The sequence below is a fragment of the Tachysurus fulvidraco genome, chromosome 5 (assembly GCF_022655615.1).
Source record: "Tachysurus fulvidraco isolate hzauxx_2018 chromosome 5, HZAU_PFXX_2.0, whole genome shotgun sequence".
In the NCBI taxonomy this organism is placed as follows: Eukaryota; Metazoa; Chordata; class Actinopteri; order Siluriformes; family Bagridae; genus Tachysurus; species Tachysurus fulvidraco.
The window spans coordinates 335,777-359,380 of NC_062522.1; the positions used below are offsets into that span (position 1 = coordinate 335,777).

The 23,604-nt window shown below is 36.7% G+C and overlaps 1 long non-coding RNA gene and 1 pseudogene across 1 annotated transcript; both read left to right on the forward strand.

The window, feature by feature from the left end:
• Positions 1 to 23,604, forward strand: part of LOC113651644 — a 125,999-nt pseudogene that overhangs the window by 71,494 nt on the left and 30,901 nt on the right.
• Positions 441 to 8,333, forward strand: LOC113651641. The gene is made up of 8 exons (XR_007140622.1): positions 441 to 904; positions 1,023 to 1,067; positions 1,159 to 1,233; positions 2,039 to 2,104; positions 5,604 to 6,608; positions 6,786 to 6,930; positions 7,056 to 7,148; positions 7,240 to 8,333. It is a non-coding gene; the product is annotated as an uncharacterized LOC113651641 (long non-coding RNA).

A 23,604-nucleotide genomic window follows, 5' to 3' on the forward strand; every position in this document is an offset into this window, starting at 1 on the left:
GTTACATTAAGTCGTGTTGTACTTGCCAACTTGCAGGAAAACCCAACCAGGCGATAAAATCGGCACCCCTTTATCCAATCCCTGTGATGAGTCAACCTTTTGAATAATTAATAGTGGACTGTGTTGGCCCTTTGCCAAATTATTTTTCAGTTTTGTTCACTTTACCTGAACAAGTCATGTTGAATTAATGCCATTTTGGCTATTTTTCATTTCAACATGATTGTCATGTTATGTTAAACTGACTTAAAACTGTCACTCGTTGGTTAAACAAAGTTTTCATTTTAAAAATACACGTTTCAATCACTTGGCTCAGTCAAACTGTTGACTGAATTAAAAAAATATATATTATATAAAAATATATATATATATAAAATAACTTGCATAATATTTATAATTTATTTTAAATATTTTTGTTTATTAATTTATAGCTTGATTATAATTATAGAAGTGCAATTAAATGGTTATTGGTGTTTTTAGGTTTGTTATTTGTCTTAAATTTCTGTTAAATCAGACTGATACAAATAATGTTTAGTAAAAGTCAATCACACATATAAAATGTGTGTTTTTATAAAGTCAGCCGGACTGAATCTCAAAACAGGCTGAAAACAAACCACATTCTCAACCTAAAGGGAGCGGAAATTTGTTGTGACGCAATTGGCGGCAATATTCATAAAATATGTTAATGCTGCGCAGGTCTCAAATAAATCGCCATGCCATTAACTGGAATATAAGCTTAAAACAAACAGGTACATGTTCATCCATTTCCATCACTGTTATTAGAAACAATATTACAAACTGTTTTATGATGTCGCTTGATACTAATGTGTTATTATGACAGAATCCACGATTGTAAGCCTAAATGAGATGGCCGCGCGATGAACTGTGTTAAACAGCACACGAACAGGTAACTGTTAACTTTACTCATCTATCCATTTGCATCAGTGTTAGAAAAAATATTAGCCAACAGTTTTATTATATTGGTTGAATGTTATGTATTTATGGCCTGATTGCACTATTTTAAGCCTAGATGACCGCGCCATCAACTGAATTAAACGGCAAACAAACAGGTAACTTGTTCGTCCATTTGCATCAGTCTGATTAGAAACAATTTTAACAACTGTTTTATTATGTCGACTGATACGGATGAATTTATGACAGAATCCATGATTTTATGCCTGAAAGAGATCACCACGTGTCCTGCGCCATTAACAGAAATAAACACCAAACGAAAAGGTATGTTAGATGTTTGTTAGTTTAATCATCTATCTTTGCACTCTGTTCATTTTCATGGCATCGATCAAAGATATTATAACAATGTTGTGTTGTGTGGTTGATAAGTGTTGTGTGTCATTTTTAAAGCATTAATTACAATTATTATTGGTTACTGAATATTGTTAATAATATCAATAATGGTTATTTGCGCCTTTGGTTGCTAGAATGGTATGTATGGCTAATAATTTTTTAGTTATTCATATGTTATTTGTGTCTTTCAGAACCACACACATTTTAAAGTTGTATAAACTAATAGTAAACTAACTAATTTTTTTATTAAATGGTCTCATTTTACAACTCCCATAGAGAAAAACATGAATTTGACCATTTTTGAATCGTTCAGCTAATTTCTAGGTCTGGTGGGGGCACTTTTAGTTTTCATTAAATCCAATTGGTCTAGTAGCATCTAGCTCAAAAATGTTTTTGAACACAATGTAACTACAGAAGAGTGAAGCTTTTAAATAGGAAAATTATTGAAACTATTTGGTAATTTAAGCTCAAGATGCTACTGGACTGATACGATTCAGTGATCTGTGCTAAGCTAAACTAAAAGTGCCTCCGCCAGACCCAGAGATGGTCTGAACATATTTATTAAAAAAAAAAAAAACCTCATCTGCTTTTCTCTAGAGGGGTTGTAAAATGAGTCTATTTCCAAAAATGGGTAATGTACTGCAATAATATTGTATCATAACACATGTATTGTGATTATTATAATATGGCAACGCTGATGATGCACACGCCTTGTTGACACTTATGTATTTGACAGATTGCCAGCTTTAATGCCTGAAAGAGATCGCCGTGTTATCAGCTGAATTAAACGCCAAACAAACAGGTATGTGTCCCATCTATTTGCATTGGTGTTATTAAAAACAATATTAGCCAACTGCTTTATGTAGGCTTATACTAATGTATTTGACAGAATGCACAATTGTTTATGCCTGAAAGAGATCACCACGCAAACAACTCAAATCAAACCTCAAACAAACAGTTAACTTGTATGTCCATCCATCTGCATCATTGTGATTTCATGTCTGTTGATACTACTGCTTTTATGATAGAATAGCCATTAGGGCTGGGAGATAAAATGCATATTAGAGATAATATTGCAGTAATTGTAAGGACAATTGTAGAATTTTGGAATATAACAAATTTAGTATATTTTAGATTCAAGCATGCTTGACTAAAACATTGTTCCAAGCGTCCAGTATTGCCCCTTTTTATATTCATTTATGTTTTATATATTTTGTTTTTATATATATATATATAATTTTATACGTTTGCATTTTACTCCATAATAGCTGTTCTAAAGTAGTTCTTGATTTGTTTTTTTGTTTTGTTTTTTATGGGCATACAAGAAAATCCAACTTTTTGTATTCAAAAGAAAATGCAAACATATTGAGAGATATATTGAATCTAGTTAAGAAATGACACAATCAAGATATCAAATAATTGTGTATATGGCCCGGCCGTAATAGCTTATTGCTGTAGATAGAAATGATTGTTGGTATGGTTTCAAACCATGAACTACAACAATCAACTAATTTTTTTTTAATTCTTTTTTCTAGATTGTCTGACACATTTTCTTTGGCTTAACACTGAAAGACCCATTTAGATATGTGGAAGTGTAAGACCTGCGAGTTTTCAGCATCTTCTAGATCAAACTTGTTGAAACATTACAAGTTAAAGCATAAACACTTTGGCCGAAGCCACTCGTTCCCATGCATGCATTCAAGTTGTCCCTGTTCTTTTAAGACATGGAATGCTTTATTGGTCCATCTTAGTAGAGTCCATGCAAATCAAGATCCTGCACAATCAGAACTGACTACCTTCAGCTGTCCTTCGTGTTCAAACTGTGGACTTAGTTGTGAAAAGGATTATTTTGCTCACATCGGTACACATTTGAAGAAAAATGAAGTGATTACTTGCATGTTTTCTGGTTGTGATTTTCAGACAAATGTTTATGGTACCTTTAGGTCTCACAAAAACAGAAAACATACTCCCTATTCATTAAGTGACTTTAAGTTTGGTGTAGTGTCTACGTCTACAACACATGTCTGACAGCGACATTCACGAAAGTGTACAGGTTAATGAAGTTGCTTCTGATAATGTACGGTTTGAATGCAGTGCAGAAGTTCAGGCCCTACCTGGTGTTATTGTTGAAAATTTTGCAGCAATGTTATTGAAATTGGAACATTTCATGTTCCAGGCGTAGCAGTTAATGAGTTTTTAGAAGAGCTGCACTTTTTGTTGAGTACCTCATCCCAAACTGCTACATGTGACAGGCTCAAAGATCTGTTTAAGGAACACAGTCTTGCCTGTGATGACAGTTATTCAAGACATTGCTAAAGCTGTGTGTGAATCTCATCCACTGCACACAGCAATAGGACAGCATGGTCCACTAAGCACAGTGTATCATCGCAAGGAGTTTTATAAAAGTCACTTCTGTGGTGTTGAACCTGTTGAGTACATCCTTGATTCACAACAGAGAAAAACCTTTCAGTATGTTCCCATTTGAAAGTTCCTGCAACAGCTGTTGACCAAGGAGGATGTGATTGAAACAATACTGGCAAACCACAGATATGAGTGTAATGAAACTGTTTGTTTATTCATCATATCAGGATGGCAGGAGATGATTTAAGACTTTTGTTAAGGTTGTACGTTGACGATTTTGAAGTGTGTGACCCTCTTGGTACCTCTCGGAGAACACACAAGCTCTGTGCAGTGTATTGGATTCTAAGCAATTTGCCTACAAGTTCTCATGCAACAATGTCGTCCATTTTCTTAGCTGTGTTGTGTAAAAGTAATGACGTGAAAGAATACGGCTTCAGTAAAATCCTTGAGCCTCTTCTCCAGGACCTGGCACATTTTAGAAGAAGTTGGAATTTTTATTCCTTCAGTTGGTCATTTTGTGAAGGGTACTGTTCATGTTGTGATTGCAGACAACCTTGGGGCCCATAGCATAGCTGGTTATGTTGAAAGTTTTTCTTCTGAGTATTACTGCAGATTCTGCACTGGAAAGAGATCGGAAATTCAAACTAATGAAGTTCGGTCAGGTAGGTTTAGCCTTAGAGAGAGAGCTATGATGCTCACCTGAAATCTGCACAACAGACCGGCAGCTGCTGTTTTGGTGTTAAAAAAAGAATGTGTGTTCTCCACACACCTTGCTCATTTTCATGTTCTCTCTGGCTATCCCCCAGATGTCATGCATGATGTTTTTGAAGGTGTTGTACCATTTGAGCTTAAGCATTGTTTGTCAATGCTTTTATCAAAGAAGTACTTCACCTTTGAATTTCTCAATGAGCGTGTTAATTTCCCCTATAAATGGACGGACAGGACAAACAGTCCTCATGCAATCCCACGCTCAATGTTCAGCCAGAATACTATTGGAGGCAGTGCTCACGAGAACTGGAACCTGATAAGGTTGCTTCCATTGCTTGTAGGACACATGGTGCCAGAAGATGAGCCTGCATGGCTGGTGCTTATGGATCTCAAAGATATTGTTGAACTTGTGGTATCACCAGTTCACACTGAGTCAATTGCATACCTTGATGGCAAAATTTCTGAACACCGACAGAGGTTTCAGGAGGTTTTTCCAGATGTGAAGTTAATTCCAAAACAGCACTTCTTGAAACACTATCCTGAACTTATCAAGTCATATGGTCCACTTGTGCATCTGTGGACTATGCGCTTCGAATCCAAACATAGCTTTTTCAAGCAAGTTGCTCGGCTTACCAATTGTTTCAAAAATATCCCCCTTACACTTGCAGCTAAGCACCAGCTAATGATTTCTCACAGTTTGAAATCATACCATCTTGAAAAATCTGCACTAGACGTGTCAACTGTGTCAACAGTGCCTCTGACTGTTTTGAGAACAGAAATAACACAGGTCATCCAAGACAAGTACCCAGGCACTGAATTCATCCAGATCACCACAAGTCTCACCAGTAAAGGCATCAGTTACAGAAATGGGATGATTGTTGTTTGTCGCTCTTAAACGGGCTCCCTGAATTTGCAGAGATTATTCAGATGTGTATAGTGCAGAAGGGACTGTGTTTTGTACTTAAAGGTCTGTGTGGTTGGTATAGGGAGCATTTTTAGGGCCTTTGAACTGACCTCTTCACCATCACGGGAGATTTTCTTTCTTGAACTAAGTGAATTAGCTGATGGCTATTCATTGGCTGACTACAAGGTTGGAGGTCTTCGTTTGGTGTCACTGAAAAGACAAATTCATTCATAACAGATGCCATTTAAATATTTCTTGTTTAACTGTATGAATGAAGCTTATGTACCTACAGTCTAAACAATACACTTTTTTTTTTTCTCATAAACAGGATTGTAAATATGACCTCCACCATCATCCTGCGTGTAATTCTGGGAGAGAACGATGCACAGAAAGTGACACTTCAGAATGGTGTCCCTTGTTCTTTGGCAGAATTAAAGAATGAGATACAGACACAGTGTAATTTGTTGGGAGAAATCAGACTTCAAATCATGGACCCTGACTTTAATGAATTTGTGAACCTGACTTCCACAACTGATGTTCAGAACAAAAGCACCCTTAAGGTCATGAAACTCAGTGACTCTTTTGCAGTATCTCCATCTCCCTCATCATGTGACAGACATTCTGTCTTCAAGTTCATCCTCTGAAGCATCATCTTCTTCATCCCTTGACCCCCAAGAGTTGACTTCGAATACAAGGTCTTCTTGGCCAACATGTTTTGTTGTGCCCCGTTTCTCCTATGATGCAGAAATTAAGCTGGAACAAGGCAATTCAGAATACCAAAAAAAAAGGCTCTCCACTGAATCCAGACCCAAAGCTGAAATCAGACATTTTGGATGGACTTGCTGAAGAAATAGTCAAATTCAAATTGTACCTCTCTGATGCTGAATTCAATGAAGTGGCAGAAGCCCTTATAAAACGGCATCCTTGCCTTAAGGAACAGGGATCGTTAACAGGATGCAGTGGCTGGAAAAGAAGCCTTAAATGTAAAATGTCAAATTACAGAACCAAGCTGCGAAATCTTGGTTGTAGTGAAGTGACCGTTAATTCCATGAAGCACAAACCTATGGGTGTAAGCAATCCAGCTTTTGGTGTCAAGAAGCCACACAAGGCTGAAGTAAACTTTTGTCCCTCATTTCTTCCTGGTGAAACTCCTGACAGCATGGAGCAAATCAGAGTCTCCCTTCTTTCTGAGGCTAAGAAGAACAACAACGAGCAAACTGTGAGAAGATTAATGGACCTTTCATTTGCATTGAGAAGACAAGAGGTTGTCAAAGAATCTCCACTTATTGCTGACTTTATGAGCAGATGGCCGGCTTTGTTCCAAGAAAAGGAGGTAAAGAATTCACCCTAATGTCTTTAAGTGGGATTTAACATAAAATTAAATGTATTAAAATGCCAATAAGTAAAAAAAAAATAATAATTACACCATATAAGCAAGTTAGAACACATAGGCTAGCTAGCTTTTTTGGGCATACATTAAAGTTTTGGTGTTTTTCTCTTTGTGTTTTAGGTTTGCACGGGTAACAACTGTTGCCTTAATTTCATCCAGCTTTGAGAAGAATTTTGAACACACTCCAAGTCTTCTGAGGATCTTTGCCAAGAGAGGTGGAACTCAGGGACAAAGGATAAGGAAACTTCTTGTGCGACTTACACAGGTATGATAACTGTGAAAATTGTTTTTCTAGATAAATTAATCATTTGTTTCTAACTTATGATTTGTGTGACTTGAAAATGTATTAGTTGATTGGTACATGTTGCTAATTTTCTTTATTTTCCCTAGTGTGCCTGCATTATTGTTAAGAGGGAGTGTGTCCTCAAAGCCCTGTTTGTGTACCTAAATGAGGATCCTGACAATCTCATCAAGGAGTACATGGTATTATTGACTGAATATTCTGACAATATTTTGTGTATAACAATACATTTTATAGTACATTAGTATTAATGTACTTTGTTTCTGTTTATAGGATGTAGATTTTTCCAACACTGAAGCTGCACTCAAAGAAATGGTGATGGGCGTTTTTGTCATCAGATGTGAAGGATGTGAAGTTGGTGATGAACCTGCGGATGTTGGAGTAGTTCTTGAAGGAGTTACAGCACTAGAAGGGCTTGGTAATGTAGCTAATGGTGTTGCATTGCTGATTGGGCTTATTTATACTCTAAATCTTAGTTATCCGAAGGAGTCTCGATACACCTTTGAACTCCTGCAAAAAGTGTTCCTGGAGCTTGATGGACACAAACTCTCCACCAAAGTTCAAGCCCTCAAGACCAAGCTTTTTACACTTCATTAAAGGACTGATGAAAACCCTGATCTTTACCTTGAAACTGTTTTGTGTCAAATAGTCAAAACATGTTCATGTTTCATGTTCACACATTTTAATGCCTTTATTGATTTGATTTATTTTATTTTCTGTACATCAAGGCATATGTGAAGAGGAATAGTTTCCTTAAAAATTACATTTGTCCTTAACTCACCCAAAGAAGGTCAAGGAAAACCATCAAGGGTTTCAATGACTCATGGGTTAGTTAATGGTGACTTTTTTTTTTTTGTCAAACTTGTCCTTTTAAACACTTTTTTCCAATGACTGTTTTAATGGCTTCTGACTGTTCTTCAAGGAAAGACGTTTGAATGACAATGTATTTTAAATAGTTTTCAAAGATGTTCCACACAGCACACATTGTGTTTGCTTTTCCTTTACAAAAATTATCCAGGCACATTTTGGAATTAGAATACATTTACAGACAGCTTGATGGACACAAGCAGTTTGATCAAGTTTTGCACTTCAGTGGAGGCCTGATGAACAAACATAACCCAAACATAATATTTTTTTCTTTGGAATTGCAGGTTACTTTCTTTTTGTGAAACGCATTAAAAGCAAACATACTTTGCTATTTTTTTTTATTAATGGATTGTTGTACATGTAAGAATGTAAACCTGTTTGTTTAATTTTGCATTGTAAAGGAAAACATTTCTGCACACTTGTTTTTTATATAAATTGTCAAATTCTGGCTTAATGTGTTAAGTGTTTGAAATGTTTTTGAAAGTGTGACACCTTATGGACCTCCGCCTATATCCATTATCCAACAAAAAGTGGTACAGCTCCCACATACTTTGACACACAGGGGTGAGCCTGGTCTCATTTGAAAGAAGAGATTCTCTAGTTTCAGAAACAAGAACTAGAGTAGAACTCTAGTTTCTAGTTCCTGTCCGCCTGGGTTGTTTTTCTGATAAACTGATTAATCTTATTTTTCTGGAACTTTGAAATAAAAGGCTGCAGGCTCAGTCTGACAAGCCATAAATAAGCCTAGACTCTCTCTCTATCACTCTGGTGTGAAAACAGGCCTGTAACTTGACACCCTGAGCTGTGAGAGGGAGAAAAGGTCAGGGATTACGCAAGAATTCTTCTGCGCATCCAGTTCACGCAGACACAGGCAAAGAACATACGGCATGTCATATACCGTTGGAATCGTCTGCTTATTGGCTAAACAGCTGTATAGGTCCCGGCCCATTTCATTGCTATTGGAAGGAGTGATTGTCAGTCAAATGCGGGTTCCCAAAAATGAGGTCATGCCACCATTGGCTTCTCAGCCGTCTATCTCTGCCATACAAGCACCGATTGGCTCAAATGAGGGCTTATTTGAATTTTTGAATTCCCAATTAGGAGTTAGAGCGGCAAAACGAGATGATGGCGCACTTCTGTTTCCAGTTTTCAGAACACTAATGGAATATTTGCGGCGCGACCAGAGCGTTTTGGATTAAAATTCTTACAGATTTCAATTCCTTGGACCTGTGTGGATTTTTGTGGATTATTTGTGTTGGAATATATTACCCCAGTGAAGAAAGAGACGCGTCTAAAGTTAAGGGAAAAACCGGTCTAGCGCCACCTAGGTCAGTTTTGTCCGAAAATTTTTTCTAATTGTATGAAGGCTGTGAATCATATTGTGCTTTGTGTGTGGGATTAAAAATTATTGAGAGTATAAACTCTACTAGGTAAACAGGTTTTTTCGTGTTTTTGGAGGATTTGATGCTTTAAAGTTGAATTGAAGCTTGTTTCTGGGTCATCCCCTAGTGGTCACTGCTAGCACGGTGACCCGTAAGAGGTTTGCTGTTCCCTAGTAAAAAGAATTTATTACATATTTGCTGCCTTCATAGTCATCATTGAATTATGGGGAAAACGGGTAATATTCATTAATTTATAACATAGTATTAACTTGACTAAATGGGATTCATTGGAAGTGATGTAAACATATCAGCTTAACATTAAGGATTAAATTTAAGATAGCATGATTAATTGAAGTTCAATAAAAAACATTAATTCAAGTTAAAAATAAGTATTTAAATCATGTTTAGTGAATGTTATCTGTTCATGTTAAATGAACACAGATATTTCAAGCTGGTTGAACATCATCCATTGTTAAGATAATGTGGTGTAATCACGTGGAACCACTGTCCACGATTAAATCATGTTCAACCAATGTGCTATTTTTTGAGTGTATTTACAGTTATGTGTCCGGTAACACGTTATCCGTCTGCTTACCCGCTTCGTTCTATTACTGCGAAAATTGTCTTGAAAGCACTTACTCAGTTTATTTATGTCTTTGGAATATAATCGGACCAAGGTAGTAATTTTACTTTTAATGTGTTTGGTCAAATATTAAAACAACTTCACATTAAACATAATCTTTCCAGTGCTTACCATGCACAGAGTCAGGGAGCTCTAGAAAGATTTCACCAAACATTGAAATCTTTACTACGATCGTATTGTACTCAGATGGGGAAAGACTCAATTTAATTATGGAGTACGATTCGCTGTATTCAGATATTCCACCATGTACTCATTTAATCGAGCACGATATTGATGTCGGGGATTCTGCTCCTATTCAGCAAATAAGAAAAAACATTTGGATGATGAAGTTGACTACATACTGCTTAATGGTATCGCTGAACCCTCATTTTCTAGCTGGGCATCTCCGTCACTGTTGGTGAGTAAGTCTGATGGCTCTTTTCGGTTCTGCACGGATTATCGAACGGTAAATGATGTTACCAAACCTGACTCTTTTCCTTTCCCTCGAATTGAGGATTGCATTGATCTGGTGGGAAGTGCCAAATTTGTTGCCAAGTTTGACTTTTGGAAAGGTTATTGTCAAGTACCCCTATCTGCAAGGGCGAGGGAAATCTCTGCCTTTATTACACCTTCTGGATTATTTACTTATAAAGTAATGAGTTTTGGTTTGTGGAACACACCCGCCACCTTTCAGCGATTAATGAATCGCGTCATCTCTGGTTTAAAAGGCTGTGCAGTATATTTAGATGATGTGTTAGTTTATAGCCACACATGGAACGAGCATTTACAGCATATTCGGGCTTTGTTGGATCGCTTTGTTGCAGCCTATTTGACTGTAACTCTATCAAAGTGTGAGTTTGCGAAAGCCACCGTTACTTACCTTGGTAAGATTGTGGGTCAAGGTCAGGTGCAGCCGGTTTGTGGGAAAGTAGACATCATTGATAATTATCCTACTCCAACTACAAAAAAATGTATGCGTTTTTTGGCAATGGTGGGATTTTATCGTTGTTTCTGTCGGAATTTCTCTGTGGTGGCTGCACCTTTAACAAATTTGTTGCGTGGAACCGTGAAGTTCCATTGGAATCATATTTGCCAGGAGGCTTTTGAGAAGATTAAAATATTGTTAACAGAAGCTCCCGTTTTGGCGGCTCAGAAATTTGAGCAGTCTTTTCAATTACAAGTAGATGCAAGTAACATAGGCAACGGTGCAAGTAACATAATGGTGCAGTTTTGTTACAGAAATCCGAGGAAGGTATTGACCATCCAGTGGCTTTCTTTTCCCAGAAATTTAATCTATATCAGTTAAATTATTCCGTTATTGAGAAAGAAGCATTGGCATTAATATGGGCATTGCAACACTTTAATGTGTATGTTGGGGCGACGGAGGGACCTTTGGTCGTTTATACTGACCATAACCCACTGACATTTTTGCACTCCCAACAAAGCCCAAATCAGAGGCTTATGAGATGGTGCCTATTCCTTCAGGCTTATTCATTAGAAATTCACCATATTAAAGGCTCAGAAAACTTAATTGCTGATGCCCTGTCGCATATTCATACGGTGTGATTGTTCTGCTGGTGTACCCATATTCTTGTCTCTGTTTCTTCTTTCCTTTCTTAAATTTTGCTTCCTATACGTCAAGGTTGCTGGAAGGAGATGAAGAACTGAGGGACTGGATTTATGAGAGTAACCGACATGGCATTAATGCTGATTGGGAACATGATAATGATTTATTATTTTGTTATTCTTTTTGATTATTGGTGTTTTTGTTTTTGTTTGTTTGTTTGTTTGTTTGTTTTGGGGGGGGGGGTGACGGCTTCCCTGATACAGCCGGCCAGTGGGTGGAGCTGTGTTGCTAAATCGGGTGCACCTGTTTCTTGTTATCTCTCCTTATTTAAGTTTGGTGTTGATTGTGTTTAGAAGTATTAGTATTAAAACACCTAGACCAAAATAATGCACACAAGATCCAAGGATGACAAAAGCAAAAATAGAGTTTATTGCAAATCGAGATAAATTCATCAAGCCCAGAATGATCTGATCTAATCCCCAAAAGTCCCCATAATTAATACTGTATCACTGATGTGCCGCACATATTTTCATACAAGTCCCTGTAATTTCCTATTATGTTCATTTTTAGCTTTTCATGTCCCATCATTTTCTCATTTTAAGATTCTTATTAGATTCAGCTTTAGGCCTCTAACTTCGAATTAATTTCACCTCCAGCACGTATCCATCATTTAAAAGGGGGTGGGGGGGGGGGGGGGCAAATTTATATTGTTATCTGTTATTTTTTTTCAGTTAACCCTTGTGTAAATGACAGGTTTTATTTTTTTAATCATGCTTTATATGCGTTATGATTATATATGATTATAAAACAGAAAGAAATAGAACAGCTTGCCACTGGGACAGTACCCTTAAAAGGACATCTTTGTACCTTATTTAACCCCAAAAATGTATAGTTATACATTAAGGTAAACATTGGTACTCTAAGGTAGTAGTAATGTGTACCCTTTTGAGTAAAAAGTATAAGTATAAAGATGTCCTTATTATAATACTAAGAGTATATTGTTTACATATTTCAAATAGTATTTTGTGTATGAACAGTACATGTTACACCGTAATGGATACTTGCACATTCAAATAATACTTCGTTTTTTTTCTCTTCTACAGTCCATATTTCAGGAATAAAACAAGTAATTCAAAACAAACTACTGAAAAATTTATATTGAACTCAACTGACAAACATGTCAAGACCTGATATCAATTATACAATTAAATGAAATAAACATTTAGTGTCACTTCTTTTAAGCTTCCTGGCTAGTTTGTTTAAAAATAGTAGCTTTTTACACTTTTTCCCGTCTTCACCTGTCTGTTCACCCGGACTCTATTTATACTCATCACCACTGTCTTCACTCATTGTCGGTTATCCTCTTTACTACATTGTATGTACAGTATGTGTGATTTACCTGCTCCTTATTAAAATGACATCTTTAATGTCACTATTCGTCGTCCTCATCTCTGTCGTGTACATACAGTGACACATACTTGATATCATGTAGAATTGGCAGAGTTAAACATGCTGTAAAATCTCAGTTCAACATTATTCTTATTTGAAGGGTTTTGATAAAAAGTTTCATAACTTTTCATTTATATATATATATATATATATATATATATATATATATATATATATATATATATATATATATATATATATAAGGGGGGGGGGGGTTGTGGCCCCTAATGGTTAGAGAGTTTGACTCCTAACACAAAGGTTGTGGGTTCGAGTGTCGCGCCGGCCATGACTGATGTGCCTTTGAGCAAGGCAACGAACCCCCCAACTGCTCCCCAGATGCCACAGCATAAATGGCTGCCCACTGCTCCGGGTGTGTGTTCACAGTGTGTGTGTGTATGTGTGTTCACTGCTATGTGTGTGTGTGTGTCCACTTTGGATGGTTTAAATGCAGAGAACGTATTCTGAGTCTGGGTCACTGTACTTAGCCGTATCCCATATGGAAAAGTTGTACTAAAAACATCCATGATTCTTATCTGTTCCAACAGAATATTGTAAGGAACATATATGCTGCAAAAACACATACAAATTGCATAATGTTAATGTACTTTCAATCATATGTCCTATATACAACTAAAGCCTTATGTATTTTCATGCTGAAAAAACATAGGGAAATTATGCTAATTTAATATGAATGTCCACCATATCTCTTAAGACATGTATAAAACAGTGCAGTTTACTAATTATACTTGTTATGGAATCCCTAGATTTAAGGTGAGGCTGAAGTGAAAATCAATTTTCACACACACACACACACACACACACACACACACACACACACACACACACACACACACACACACACACACACACACACACACACACACACACAAGAACACAGAGAATTGTCTTTTTGAGTTTTTATTCTTGCAAGAATGTTGTCTGACATACAGAGAGAGTTCTGTAGGGAAATAACAATATACTGTATATCATTTAAACTACACAGACAAGCACAATTTTACAATAATACAAAATTATATATTAAAGCATATTCTACAAAATACAGTTGCATATTTCATGCATCAACATTGTTTTCCTTTCAAACCCTACATCACAATTTCACTATTTCTGGTCTTAACGTACAAAGTTATGTCAAATATATTCCAGCTAATGTTCAACCCCTCAGTTTTCAACATTTTAAATCTGTCTAGAAACAAATTTAACTCACCTTTGTTTATTTACAGTAATATGTTCTGACTTGTTCACAAACAACAGGCCCGGACTATCACAATTAATGAAAACACATGGTCTCACAATGTCATTGCTGTCAACTGCTCTTTCAAATCCTGTAGGAAAATGAACAGTCCTCATAAAGTTCAGTGATATTTTGACAGTACATCCTCTAACCAGCTTCTGCACCGCACAATTTCCGATTTTGCCAACTGCATAAAGGTGATGTTGGTCATCACTGACACAGAGAACGTATGAAATCTTGAAAACACTGCCATCTTTCAATATCACAACGGAGTTGTTTCTTTTCTTTGTCTTTGTGTATGTTTGGCTGTGAATTACCTCTCCACTGACAACTACTCTGTTATAGTACTTGCCAATAGATATTCTAGGTACATCTAGCAATGCATTTGTATCATTTTCAGACACTGGCCTAATCTTTGGCACTCCAAGTGCAGTCACCCTGTCATATCTAGCATAGTTACTTACATGATGTTTACTGGAGGTCATTTCTGTGTAAAATGATTTAATTTCAGGTGAGACATCATTAGACAAGCAGGCCTTAGCAATGTGTGGCAATGCCTGAGACCATGCAACTCTTTTGCAAAGCTGCTGAGGCACTGCATTTCTGCTTTTGACTTGCTTGAGCAAGTAGCCATTATAGCTCTCAAAGATGAAAGCAGACTGGGCCCAGAGAGGACCCAGATTCTCAACACTCTTAGTCAAATGCAGGAGCGAATGCATATTGTAGGTCATCTGATCTTCACCATACAAAATCTGAACTGATTTAACATAGCTCTCAAGAGCATCATGAGCATGGTCAATATCCTGTTTACTAATATTTGAACCTAGCAAAATGCTCACAGCCCCCACAAGTAAAGCCCAGTGGCAAAGGTACTTGCTTGGAAGAATTCCTTTAAGAACTGGCAAACTGTAATATAAAAGCCAATTTTGCTATTCATGAGCTTTCCAAAACCTACACTCAGCAATAGACCGTGGAATCCGGGAAAAAATGCTTGGAGGCTTAATTGCAAATAAATTGCCATCCACTCTTGCAGTGTTCAAACCAATATACCATGGTTTACTGTAGCTTTTGGAATCAAACCATAAAGTGGATATTTGCCGGCAAACCCCCAGCAACACACAATGCATGTAATCAGGGACCATGCCATTGATCAGGTCAAAATTGGGCAAGTCCTCAATCGGAGATGGCCCTTTAATGCCCAAAACACTTTGTTCATTATTTTTGGCAATCTCACCTATTTGCACAGTTGTGTCATGATCTCTAAGGTCTGGCATCTCCTCCAAACAAGGATACACTCGCACAGTCCCATTGCCTTTTCTCACTTGAACACCTGGATGAAGACAATACCCACATCCATACTCTCCATTAAACTGTTTGAAATTTTGCAGTAAAGGTCGTGCAAAAGCATCACATATGGAACATAATGCATAGACCTTTGCTGTTTTGATTGTGTGATCTACCGGATTCTGCCACTGAAGACCTGTTTGCCCAAGACTTTTGCATTCCTCCACAAAAGGTTTGAGGAAGCTAGGCATTAGTGGTTTAGATGACCCAAACCATACGGCACATAGTATGACATTTTTTCCTCTTCCTTCTGGGGGTACTTCATTAACAGAGCATAGTATGGACCAGATGCTAAATTTAGATGACTGGAACACAGGCACTCCATCACAATTGAATGACAGGGAAAGGAAAGAATTGCTAACTGATTTCAGATATTTGTACAACTTCCTATCAGATATATCTGTTATTCCATCTCTGTTTTGCTCAGTGTAATCATTTTAATAGGTTCATTTTCCAAAAGAGCTTTAAGCTGATCCTTTAAAGGTATATAAATAAAAAAATGACCCAGCTCTAAACCTTGTCTAACAGTTTGGGTTGATGAGCAAATCTGACATTTTAATTCGCTGTTTTTTTGACATTGATTTGCCAATATAAGAGCTGCAAAAACCACAATAATGATGGTATTCTGACTTCTCTACAAAATCTTCAAACGCCTTCTCTAGCATGTACATGCTACGTGGTATACTTGCAGCATCACAACTACACAACCTTAACAGCTTCAGCAGGTCCTCCATTAAAGCCCCTGTTACATCGTGCTCCAGGGAATAAGCAAGGATGTTCAGCCAACTGGTTTCTGTGACATGGTCATTTAAGGGACCAGAAGAGGCATAGTTTAATTGGTTGGAATTCTGTAACAAATGGGAAAGAATCAGTATGAGGGATTATAAGTAAGTGTGTACCAAAAGAAGTGTGTTACAGTTTAAATGTCGAAATACTTATTTTTATCAACAATGCATTATGTACTAATTTAAGCATTTGCGTATCACAGAAAAATCTTAATTTTAAAATCTTATCTTAACTGTTTGGTAACCATGGTAATTTCAGTTAAGACCTCATTTAAGACAAAAGCTATTATAGAATAACGTTCCTAAGTGCATATGCATACAATACACAGTCAGCATCTATTTCTTCTCATGTCTCTATCAAATATTGAAATACACATTAGTATCCTAGCATACTTTTCTCATTTTTGTAAGTAACATTTGCTAAATGTTAACATTTAATGGTAACTCACAGATGATGTGCAGCTCATTTATGCTAAAACAAATGTATAGAAATAGAACTAAAATACAAAAAGGTCATGTGTACCTGTATTTGTTTGTATGTAGCCAGGTCTACCCCCAGTGGTAGACTGACCTGGATGAGGGGACAAAATTAATTAATAAATGTGAAAGAGAATGTTATTTAAGAAATACAGATTCAAGTATTATGCGTTTATACTTTTCAAATGAAAAAATCTCACATTAGTGTTGTATGCTTGTGATGGTTCTTTTCTTTTGGGGAGGTGTGTCAATTCAATTCAATTCAAGTTTATTTGTATAGCGCTTTTTACAATAGACATTGTCTCAAAGCAGCTTTACAGAACATAAACACAGAGCAGAAGGTAAACATAATTAATGATAAAGGAAATAACAAATAATAAAAGAAATAAGAATGAACAGAATAAAAATTCTAGGTTATTATTAGATGTATATAGTTCACAATGTGTATGTATTTATTCCCCTATGAGCAAGTCTGAGATGACTCAGGCAGCAGTGGCAAGGAAAAACTGCCTTAAATTGGAAAAGGAAAAAACCTTGAGAGGAACCGGACTCAAGGGGGAACCCATCCTTATATGGGTGACACTAGAGGGTGTGATTGTAATATGCAGTCAGTTAAATGTTGTATTGGTGTAAGGATCATGGACTTCAGATCTCCTTAGTATCACAGAGTCTAAGTGGAGATGTCTCAGGATTCTTAGAGTCGGCCTCGGCTCAGTGGACGTCCAAAGGCTTCGTCCCACAGAGGACGTTGGGAGCTGGTACAGTGTCTGGATGCCTCGGGATAGGTACAAAGAGAGAAGCAGTGGAGAGGGATTAACATATCTGCTGTTCATAAAAATGTGCTGGTCTGATGTACTAGTGCATGATATTATGGTATATATTATGTGTATGCCTGACTGAAGAGATGAGTTTTTAATCTACATTTAAACTGGGAAAGTGTGTCTGCGCCCCGAACACTATCAGGAAGACTATTCCAAAGTTTGATTGACTTAGATATTCTGGGAACTAGCAGAAGTCCTGAGTTTTGTGATCTCAGAGAGCGTGAAGGATTGTAACGTGTTAGAAGACTAGTTAGATACATGGGAGCTAAACCATTAAGAGCCTTGTACGTAAGTAGCAGCAGTTTGTAATCAGTTCTAAACTTAACAGGTAGCCAGGGTAAGTTTAGATATACCCTGTTTGTACACCTTGTTTGTACAGTACGTGTGTTACAAATGGTAAGGAAAATTAAACAAAATGAATAAAAAGTAATCTGCCGACCCTCGATGGTGAGGACCATTGTCTGGAATACAAAAAAAAAGTTTACCTTTTTTTCCACCTGGTCCGAGTACGATGAGGAATCTTTCTTTCTTCTCCTTGGCAACTGTTAAGCAAAAACGATTTTCTTTTCGGCATTCTAGCTGCTGCGTAGTGTGTTACTTTTTGTTATACTTTTGTAGGCAAGCGACTGACGTTTGTAAAAATAAACTATTAAATGCGCCGATTGGTTGATGTTTGAAATGCATCGCGGGATCCAATGAAAAGCCAGATCACGTGGACAAGCACAGAGAGCGGTAAAACGGGGTTTTTTTCAACAGTGCTGCACGGATTTCTTCAGCAACGTCACTAGAAGCCTAAGGTAATATAAAAATTCATGTGTTGTAAAGATTAACTTACTCGGGCAGCGGAGTTTATTAAGGTTTGTGCATTTAGCAATCTATAACTTAAGTGCTAGGATTGTTCAAATGTGTTGTGTTTGGATTATACAATTAACTAGGCTACTTTTATTTGTGAAGTATCTCTAGGGCTATCAAGTAATGTAACTTAGTGAACTGTTAAAATATTTTAATCGCGTTATTTTTCATAGCTAATCAGATTAACGCGTTGTGTCTATATTAACTGTTAATTAGGGGAGACCAGGGACAGTTGTAACAGGGGACGGTTGTAACACCTTGAACTCCTCCAATCAGAAACAACCTAGAGTGATGACACTCACTGTGCGCATGCTCAGTGGAGTTTCCCTCCATTTATGCCATTAAGGGAGCAACATTTGAATTGAATTGTTATCTACAAAAGATTGTTTTTGAGGTAAAAAAAAAAAAAAACTTTTCTTTCTGATGTACTTTTTTGATGCTGTTATAGGATCAAACGTCTATGAATTCAAACAAGTATTATTAGAATCACTATTTTGTAAGCTAAAAATATAAATAGCTAACAAGTGTCAAACTAGCAGTCAAGCTAGCTCACATGAGATGACGTGTTGGAGAAACTGTATTAAAATCAATTTTACAACCTGTACATATTTCATAAAAACACTTAAATACATTGTTTCAGCAGGAGACAGATTGAAGTTTATAATATAACTTATTGGTTATTCCAGTAAAAATGGTTTTTGATGTATTGTTAAAAATTGCAAAAAGTGTTACAACTGTCCCTGGTCTCCCCTACAAAGCAAACATCATGCGTTGCAGTCAGACTCGCAAGACACCAGAATGTGAAATTTTCATGTGGAATCTAATGAAACAGCTTATTGCTGTAATCTAAATGCACTGAAAACCACAATCTTTGTAATTACCAAGGTGATGAGAACGTTGTCAGTGGGGAGGATGCTGGGATGGATAGCGAGGTGAAAACCGATGCCATACGCAAATATGATGACACCAAGATGGATGAGGATGGATACCCACAAACTGACTATTCAGTTGCTGTGGAATGGCAGAAGGGGAAAAAGCCAAAACATGGCCAGTGTACGATGCCTCTATCAAGTTTGTGAGCAGTAAGTAAACCTCTAATGGATTTTGTTTTTACAGTGTCAGGTCCACTAACAATAATGTTAAGCTGTTGTGATGTGTAACTATACAGTACCATTAACAAATAATATTTACAATAGCAACTAAGTGTCCTTAGTTTCAAATAGGTTTGGCTGTAAAGTGCCTTAATGTGATCTCTCATCCTACTTTTAACTGTTTTTCAGACAATCGATTCCAAACTAATGCAAAGCTTAAGGAATTCCTGCGGTTGGACTCTGATGAAATGGACAGGCCACTGCCTAAGAAAAGGGCCACAGTCCCAGCATCAAGATATACAGATTCAGATGAAACTGATGCTGAGAACACACTGGTAAGATAAAATAAGATATAATATAATAATACTTTTGGGCCTGGCTTCACAAACAGGGCTTAGATTAAGTCAGGACTAGGTCTTAGTTATATTTGAATATCTAAATTGTTTTTTTTTTTATAAATGTGCCTTACAAAAACTTTACTGGTTTGCATCTTGCGACAAAATAATGACACTGATATATTTGAGATGTGAGTGCAAGGTATTTTAGTTGAACACTTAAAACATACATTTTAGTCTGGGACTAGACTTAAAGGGGCAGTTCACCTAAAAATGAAATTTGTAATCATTTACTCATGTTGTTCTAAACCTGTATAAATATCTTTGTTATGCTGAACACAAATAAAGATTTTTTTAATACATTTTTGTAACCAATCTGTGGCACCACTGACTCCCATAGTGTTACATTTTCCTACTATACAAGTCATTTGTGCCCCAGATCTGCTTATTTACAAACATTTTTCAAATAATCTTTTTTTTTGTTCAGCATAACAAAGATATTTATACAGTTTTAGAACAACATGAGGGTGAGTAAATGATGACAGAATTTTAATGTTTGGGTGAACTGTCCCTTTAAGACTTCTCTGTGAAACCAGGCCTTAAAATATTTGCAGACTTTAAAAATATCTGGTATTTTCAAACCCAATCCTGTTTATTTAGAACAAGCAGTAACAAAATGCCAGGTAAGTATACAAGTCAATACAACAAAGCAACTTTCTTGATTCTGCACCTGCCTATGTCCTTTCAAGATTGGTCTCCCTTCTCTTCCACTTCAGAGTCTATCACTAGTATCCTATACTATACAGTCATTTTATGTCAATCTGTTTATTCTTATAGAGATAAAGACAAATATCTTTCCAAGAAGACGAATACATATCATCTCAATCTCTTGTTTGTTGTTCTTTGACAGACACAAAAGAAGACGACAGTGGTTCCCAAACCACAGAGAAATGTTGCCCAAATGGTTATTAATGAGTATCAAGCCCCAACCTTGACAGAAACTCAGAAGAAGCTGAAAGAAATGGAGGAAGAAAACCAAAAATTGAGAAATGACAATGACAAATTAAGAAAAATGCTCATCGGAGGCATGTATTACAATTATTTTACTGGTGTGCTAAATCAGCAATCAGCTAAGAAACTGTGGTGGTTTAATTGTATTTGCACTTTACACTTTTAAAGTCTCTGTAAAGTCCATTTTGAAAATAGTTTCTAAACACAGTATAATTGTTAGAAATGTATTGCTGAAACATGGCACTAACTGTAAACTGTGTATTACTGAATAGCAGAGTTGGATCGTTAAACAGTTTTTCACCATTTCTGAGTTCAGGATTTTTTAGGTGTCACTACAACGGTGACTCAATGATGCACTGGATTTTGATAACATGTTTTATTTACTTTTTCCCATCAATTCAAATTTGGCTGGGTGGTTAATAACACATTTTTCTGTGGTGTGACAAACTCAGTACACAATTTATATCTGACTTTACAGGGACTTTAAATTATTGTTAATTTGCCATTTGTTTCCAATATCATTACTTATCTTGAGATCAAGAATTTAATAATTGGTAATAATAGTATAATTATAATAATTATATCATATTCTGTATACACTTAGGCAGTTGAGTAGGTAAATAGGTATAAGAGATTGCTTTATCATGCCTTTAAATATTTTGTATATGAATATCAGTTATTCCTATATTTTCTACTTATAACATACACCATTGCATAATGTTATCATATAGAACTCATAAGATTTCTTACAAATTTTATGTGTGCTTTTTAGTATGAACGTGGCCATAATCGGTCTGATTTTGTATAGGACATACATGATATTGGACTTACATGAAACAATGAAGGTTCCTCTGGCCGATTTAAGGAAGAAAGATATATGTTTGTTGTATATGAACCATATAGTTATTTTTCATATGGGATGTCACGTCGCTTTCATCAACTCAACTGTGTGTGTGTGTGTGTGTGTGTGAGAGAGAGAGAGAGAGAGAGAGAGAGAGAGAGAGAGAGAGAGAGAGAGAGAGAGAGAGAGAGAGATTGCGGGGCATGGAGTTAGTATGCTTCACCTGTTCTCAACTAGGTCCTGTACATAGTAGATAAATACATGGCTGCTTGGTGGTGACGTTCATTAAGTGGCTTTACTTCGAGAGAGCAGAGCTACGGTATGTGCGGTAAGGGACGCAGACGAAGGAGCGCAAAGCGTTCATGTATCTATGGAATCACTGATCAGGTTATTCACCGTCTGGCTCACCGTGCTGGTGCTGAGCGTATTTCCGCCCAAGTGTACGAAGTAATTCGCGGTATGCTGAAAGTCTTTTTGGAGAACGTCATCCGCGACGCCGTCAACTACACCGAGCAAGCCAGAAGAAATACCGTCACCGCCATGGATGTGGTTTACGCCCTGAAACGCCAGGGATGTGATCTGTACGGTTTATTGGGATAAACGTTCAACACCGAACGATGTGAACACAACGGCTCTTTTAAGAGCCACCCAAATATCTACAAAGAGATGTTCCTTTAGGACTAGAAAGAAAGAGACACGCTTCTCTCTCTCTCTCTCTCTCTCTCTCTCTCTCTCTCTCTCTCTCTCTCTGTATCTCTCTCTCTCTGTATCTCTCTCTCTGTCTGTATCTCTCTCTCTCTCTCTCTCTCTCTCTCTCTCTCTCTCTGTATCTCTCTCTCTCTCTCTCTCTCTGTATCTCTCTCTCTCTCTGTATCTCTCTCTCTCTCTCTCTCTCTCTCTCTCTCTCTCTGTATCTCTCTCTCTCTCTCTCTCTCTCTCTCTCTCTCTCTCTCTCTCTCTCTCTCTCTCTCGCGGAAGCTGTTGGTGAACAACCATTTCCTCTAATGGAGAAGAATTGCAAGGAAAAAACATCAGAATTAAAGTCGCAATTATCTTTTATTATCCCTTTAAATGAGGCAGAATTAAGATCCAATATCTATCATTATAGACAATACAAAATATATAATATAATGGTGCTGCAAACATTTTTAAATATAAAAAAAAAAACATGCATTATATTTGACAAGATTTTATTTGACTTGAAGCGCTTGAAGGTCTGTGACATTTTACAGTGACAGTTGGGTTTGTATCTGCTGAAGGCGTAATAGAATATGAAACAATGTCCAATCCATTGATTAGACACTAAGATGCTGTGTTGTCTGATTAAAGAAAATGAATACACACACTAGTGAGTCACAGTGACTTAGAACAACAAGAAGCCACATCTGCTGATATACCAGGTCAAAGCAGAGACTTTTAATACTAACACACAAATTGATACCAAGAAAAAAACTAGAATAGATAAAATAGTTATTGAACACAATAAAAACTGTATAATGTAGAACTGAATTCTTACTTGAATCAGATCACCTAGAACATACATGAGCAGAAACATCATGCTTAAACAGGAAAGAAGTGGTAGACAAATTAACTAAGGAAGTTAAAAGCTTTAAAGATTTATAAGTTCTAACGAGATCAAGCACTGAAATGTGGAATGGTTTAAAAAACACACAGCTTATTTCAAATAAAAATATAGATTACTTAATCAGAAAAAGAACAAACACTATAATAAGCTTATTTTAAACTATGTAGAGGTCCAAACTAAACAGAACAGAAATTGAGAAAACTGAGTTTTTATAAGCCTGTGAAATTACAGGCCTAATTTTATTTATTTACACACAGTGGGTAAAATAGGTTTTGGACTAGGTAGGTACTGTTGACATGAAGTTTTCACCAGATAACAACCAACACCTTTTCTGGATTCCCCTTAATTTCCAACTAA